Source organism: Camelus bactrianus, unplaced genomic scaffold (genome assembly GCF_048773025.1).
Source record: "Camelus bactrianus isolate YW-2024 breed Bactrian camel unplaced genomic scaffold, ASM4877302v1 HiC_scaffold_44, whole genome shotgun sequence".
NCBI classification, from domain to species: Eukaryota; Metazoa; Chordata; class Mammalia; order Artiodactyla; family Camelidae; genus Camelus; species Camelus bactrianus.
Genome location: NW_027413960.1, coordinates 1,314,323 through 1,320,322, shown reverse-complemented (window position 1 = coordinate 1,320,322; position 6,000 = coordinate 1,314,323).

Sequence of the window (6,000 nt, the reverse complement as noted above, 5' to 3'; positions counted from 1 at the left end):
ATCCATATATATATAAGGGGAGGTACAAGCTCCAACTCGGTTTTATAGTGAAAACTGCAGGAACTGCAAACCGGCACTAGGAAAAAGCCTGAGAAACCAGAGTAAAATTTTCTCCTGCAACACGTTCCTTTGTGCTAGATGAACGAACGTCTCTCCACATACTCAGTTCTGAGAGATATATGTGCGTGAATGCCGTACTTCATCTACCTTTTTGGAACACAAAGTTTTTATTCAGTTGCAAACACGACTCCATACGTATATAAGGGGAGGTACTAGCTCCAACTCGGTTTTACAGTGAAAATTGCAGGAACTGCAAACCGGCACTAGGAAACAGCATGAGAAACCAGAGTAAAATTTTCCCCTGCAACCAGTTCCCTTTGTGCTAGATGAACGAACGTCTCTCCACATGCTCAGTTCTGAGAGATAAGTGCGCCTGAATGCTGTCCTTCACCTAGCTTTTTGGGAACACAAAGTTTCTTTTCAGTTGCAAACTCCACTCCATACATATATATGGGGAGGTAATAACTCCAACTCTTTTTCACAATGAAAACGCAGGAACATTAAGCCGGCACTAGGAAACAGCCTGAAAAACCAGAGTAAAATTTACCCTGATACCCGATCCCTTTCTGCTATATGAACGAACGTCTCTCCACATGCTCAGTCCTGAGACATAAGTGTGTGTGAAAACAGTCCATCACCTAACTTTTTTGTTAACACAAAGTTTCTTTTAAGTTGCAAACTCCACTCCATATATATATATGGGTAGGTACTTTCTCCAACACGGTTTTACAGTGAAAACTGCAGGAAGGTCAAACCGGCACTAGGAAACAGCCTGAGAAACCAGAGTAAATATTTCTCCTGTAAACTGTTCCATTTCTGCTAGATGAACGAACGTCTCTCCACATACTGAGTTCTGAGAGATAAGTGTGGTTGAATGCCGTCCTTCAACTAGTTTGTTGGGAAAACAAAGTTCTTTTCAGTTGCAAACTCCACTCCATACATATATATGGGGAGGTACTAGCTCCAACTCTGTTTTACAGTGAAAACTACAGGCACTTCATACTGGCACAAGGAAACAGCCTGAGAAACCAGAGTAAAAATTTCTCCTGCAAACTGTTCCCTTTGTGCTAGATGAACGAATATCTCTCCACATATTCAGTTCGGAGAGATAAGTGTGTGTGAAAGCCTTCCTTCACCTAGTTTGTTGGGAAAACAAAGTTCTTTTCAGTTGCAAACTCCACTCCATACATATATATGGGGAGGTACTAGCTCCAAATAGGTTTTACAGTGAAAACTTCAGGAACTTCAAACCGGCACTAGGAAACAGCCTGAGAAACCCGAGTAAAACTTTACCTACAATCCGTTCTCTTTGTGCTAGATGAACGAAGGTCTATCCACATGCTCATTTCTGAGAGATATGTGTGCTTGGATGCCGTCCTTCAACTATCTTGTTGGGAACACAAAGTTTCTTTTCAGTTGCAAACTGCAATCCATACATGTATATGGGGAGGTACTAGCTCCAACTCGGTTTCAAAATGAAAACTGCACAACTTTAATCCGGCACTAGGAAACAGCCTGAGAAACCAAGGTAAAAGTTTACTCTGCAAACTGTTCCCTTTTTGCTAGATGAACGAAAGTCTCTGCTCATGCTCATTTTGGAGAAATAAGTGTGTGAGAAAGCCTTACTTCACCTAGCTTGTTGGGAACACAAAGTTTCTTTTCAGCTGCAAACCCCACTCCATAGATATACTAGGGGAGGTACTAGCTCCAACTCGGTTTTACAATGAAAACTGTAAGTAACTGCAAACCGTCACTAGGAATCAGCATGAGAAACCAGGGGAAATTTTCTCATGCAACAAGTTCCCTTTGTGCTAGATGAACGAACGTCTCTCCACATGCACAGTTCTGAGAGATAAGTGTGCGTGAATGCCGTCCTTCACATAACTTTTTGGGAACACAAAGTTTCTTTTCAGTTGCAAACACCAATCCATACATATATATGGGGTGGTACTAGCTCCAAATCGGTTTCACAGTGAAAACTGCAGGAAATTTATACAGGCTCTAGGAAAAAGCCTGAGAATCCAAAGTTAAAGTTTACCCTGCAAACCGTTCCCTTTCTGCTAGAAGAACGAACATCTCTCACATGCTCATTTCGGAGAGAAAAGTGTGTGTGAAAGCCTTCATTCATCTAGCTTGTTGGGAACACAAAGTTTCTTTTCAGTTGCAAACTCCACTCAATACATATATATGGAGAGGTACTAGCACCAACTCGTTTTCACAATGAAAGCGGCAGGAACTTTAAGCCGGCTCTAGGAAACAGCCTGAAAAACCAGAGTAAAAGTTTAACCTGATACACGTTCTCTTTGTGCTATATGAACGAACGTCTCTCCACATGCTCAGTTCTGAGACATATGTGTGTGTGAAAGCCGTCCTTCACCTATATTGTTTGTTAACACAAAGTTTCTTTTAAGTTGCAATCTCCACTCCATACATATATATGGGGAGGTACTAGCTCCAACTCCGTTTTACAGTGAAAACTGCAGGAAGATCTTACCAGCACTAGGAAACAGCCTGAGAAACCAGAGTAAAAATTTCTCCTGCACACTGTTCCCTTTGTGCTAGATGAACGAACGTCTCTCCACATACTGAGTTCAGAGAGATAAGTGTGCGTGAATGCCGTCCTTCAACTAGCTTGTTGTGAACACAAAGTTCTTTTCAGTTGCAAACACCACTCCATACATATATATGGGGAGGTACTAGCTCCAACTCGGTTTCACAATGAAACTGCAGGAACTTTAAACTGGCTTTAGGAAACAGCCTGAGAACCCAAAGGAAAAGTTTACCCTGCAACACGTTCCCTTTGTTCTACATGAACGAACGTCTCTCCACATGCTCATTTCGGAGAGAAAAGGTGTGTGAAACCCTTCCTTCAACTAGCTTGTTCGGAACACAAAGTTTCCTTTCAGTTTCAAACTCCACTCCATACATATATAAGGGGAGGTACAAGCTCCATCTCGGTTTTATAGTGAAAACTGCAGGAACTGCAAACCGGCACTAGGAAAAAGCCTGAGAAACCAGAGTAAAATTTTCTCCTGCAACACGTTCCTTTGTGCTAGATGAACGAACGTCTCTCCTCATACTCAGTTCTGAGAGATATATGTGCGTGAATGCCGTACTTCACCTACCTTTTTGGGAACACAAAGTTTTTATTCAGTTGCAAACACGACTCCATACATATAAAAGGGGAGGTACTAGCTCCAACACGGTTTTACAGTGAAAACTGCATGAAATGCAAACCGGCACTAGGAAACAGCATGAGAAACCAGAGTAAAATTTTCCCCTGCAACCAGTTCCCTTTGTGCTAGATGAACGAACGTCTCTCCAAATGCTCAGTTCTGAGAGATAAGTGCGACTGAATGCCGTCCTTCACCTAGCTTTTTGGGAACACAAAGTTTCTTTTCAGTTGCAAACTCCACTCCATACATATATATGGGGAGGTACTAACTCCAACACTTTTTCACAATGAAAACGCAGGAACATTAAGCCGGCACTAGGAAACAGCCTGAAAAACCAGAGTAAAATTTACGCTGATACCCGATCCCATTGTGCTATATGAACGAACGTCTCTCCACATGCTCAGTTCTGAGACATATCTGTGTGTGAAACCCGTCCATCACCTAGCTTGTTTGTTAACACAAAGTTTCTTTTAAGTTGCAATCTCCACTCCATACATATATATGGGAAGGTACTAGCTCCAACACGGTTTTACAGTGAAAACTGCAGGAAGGTCAAACCGGCACTAGGAAACAGCCTGAGAAACCAGAGTAAATATTTCTCCTGCAAACTGTTCCATTTCTGCTAGATGAACGAACGTCTCTCCACATACTGAGTTCTGAGAGATAAGTGTGGTTGAATGCCGTCCTTCAACTAGCTTGTTGTGAAAACAAAGTTTCTTTAAGTTGCCGTTCCCACTCCATACATATATATGGGGAGGTACTAGCTCCAACTCTGTTTTACAGTGAAAACTACAGGGACTTCATACTGGCACTAGGAAACAGCCTGAGAAACCAGAGTAAAAATTTCTCCTGCAAACTGTTCTCTTTGTGCTAGATGAACGAATATCTCTCCACATAATCAGTTCGGAGAGATAAGTGTGTGTGAAAGCCTTCCTTCACCTAGTTTGTTGGGAAAACAAAGTTTCTTTTCAGTTGCAAACTCCACTCCATACATATATATGGGGAGGTACTAGCTCCAAATAGGTTTTACAGTGAAAACTTCAGGAACTTCAAACCGGCACTAGGAAACAGCCTGAGAAAACCGAGTAAAACTTTACCTACAATCCGTTCTCTTTGTGCTAGATGAACGAAGGTCTATCCACATGCTCAATTCTGAGAGATATGTGTGCTTGGATGCCGAACTTCAACTATCTTGTTGGAAACACAAAGTTTTTTTTCAGTTGCAAACTGCAATCCATACATATATATGGGGAGGTACTAGCTCCAACTCGGTTTCAAAATGAAAACTGCACAACTTTAATCCGGCACTAGGAAACAGCCTGAGAAACCAAGGTAAAAGTTTACTCTGCAAACTGTTCCCTTTTTGCTAGATGAACGAAAGCCTCTGCTCATGCTCATTTTGGAGAAATAAGTGTGTGAGAAAGCCTTCCTTCACCTAGCTTGTTGGGAACACAAAGTTTCTTTTCAGTTGCAAACCCCACTCCATAGATATACTAGGGGAGGTACTAGCTCCAAATCGGTTTTACAGTGAAAACTGTAAGGAACTGCAAAACTTCACTAGGAATCAGCATGAGAAACCAGAGAAAATTTTCTCATGCAACCAGTTCCCTTTGTGCTAGATGAACGAACGTCTCTCCACATGCACAGTTCTGAGAGATAAGTGTGCGTGAATTCCGTCTTTCAGCTAGCTTTTTGGGAACACAAAGTTTCTTTTCAGTTGCAAACTCCACTCCATACATATATATGGGGAGGTACTAAATCCAACTCTTTTTCACAATGAAAACGAAGGAACATTAAGCCGGCACTAGGAAACAGCCTGAAAAACCAGAGTAAAATTTACGCTGATACCCGATCCCTTTGTGCTATATGAACGAACGTCTCTCCACATGCTCAGTTCTGAGACATATGTGTGTGTGAAACCCGTCCATCACCTAGCTTGTTTGTTAACACAAAGTTTCTTTTAAGTTGCAATCTCCACTCCATACATATATATGGGAAGGTACTAGCTCCAACACGGTTTTACAGTGAAAACTGCAGGAAGGTCAAACCGGCACTAGGAAACAGCCTGAGAAACCAGAGTAAATATTTCTCCTGCAAACTGTTCCATTTCTGCTAGATGAACGAACGTCTCTCCACATACTGAGTTCTGAGAGATAAGTGTGGTTGAATGCCGTCCTTCAACTAGCTTGTTGTGAACATAAAGTTTCTTTTAAGTTGCTGTTCCCACTCCATACATATATATGGGGAGGAACTAGCTCCAACTCTGTTTTACAGTGAAAACTACAGGGACTTCATACTGGCACTAGGAAACAGCCTGAGAAACCAGAGTAAAAATTTCTCCTGCAAACTGTTCTCTTTGTGCTAGATGAACGAATATCTCTCCACATAATCAGTTCGGAGAGATAAGTGTGTGTGAAAGCCTTCCTTCACCTAGTTTGTTGGGAAAACAAAGTTTCTTTTCAGTTGCAAACTCCACTCCATACATATATATGGGGAGGTACTAGCTCCAAATAGGTTTTACAGTGAAAACTTCAGGAACTTCAAACCGGCACTAGGAAACAGCCTGAGAAACCCGAGTAAAACTTTACCTACAATCCGTTCTCTTTGTGCTAGATGAACGAAGGTCTATCCACATGCTCAATTCTGAGAGATATGTGTGCTTGGATGCCGAACTTCAACTATCTTGTTGGAAACACAAAGTTTTTTTTCAGTTGCAAACTGCAATCCATACATATATATGGGGAGGTACTAGCTCCAACTCGGT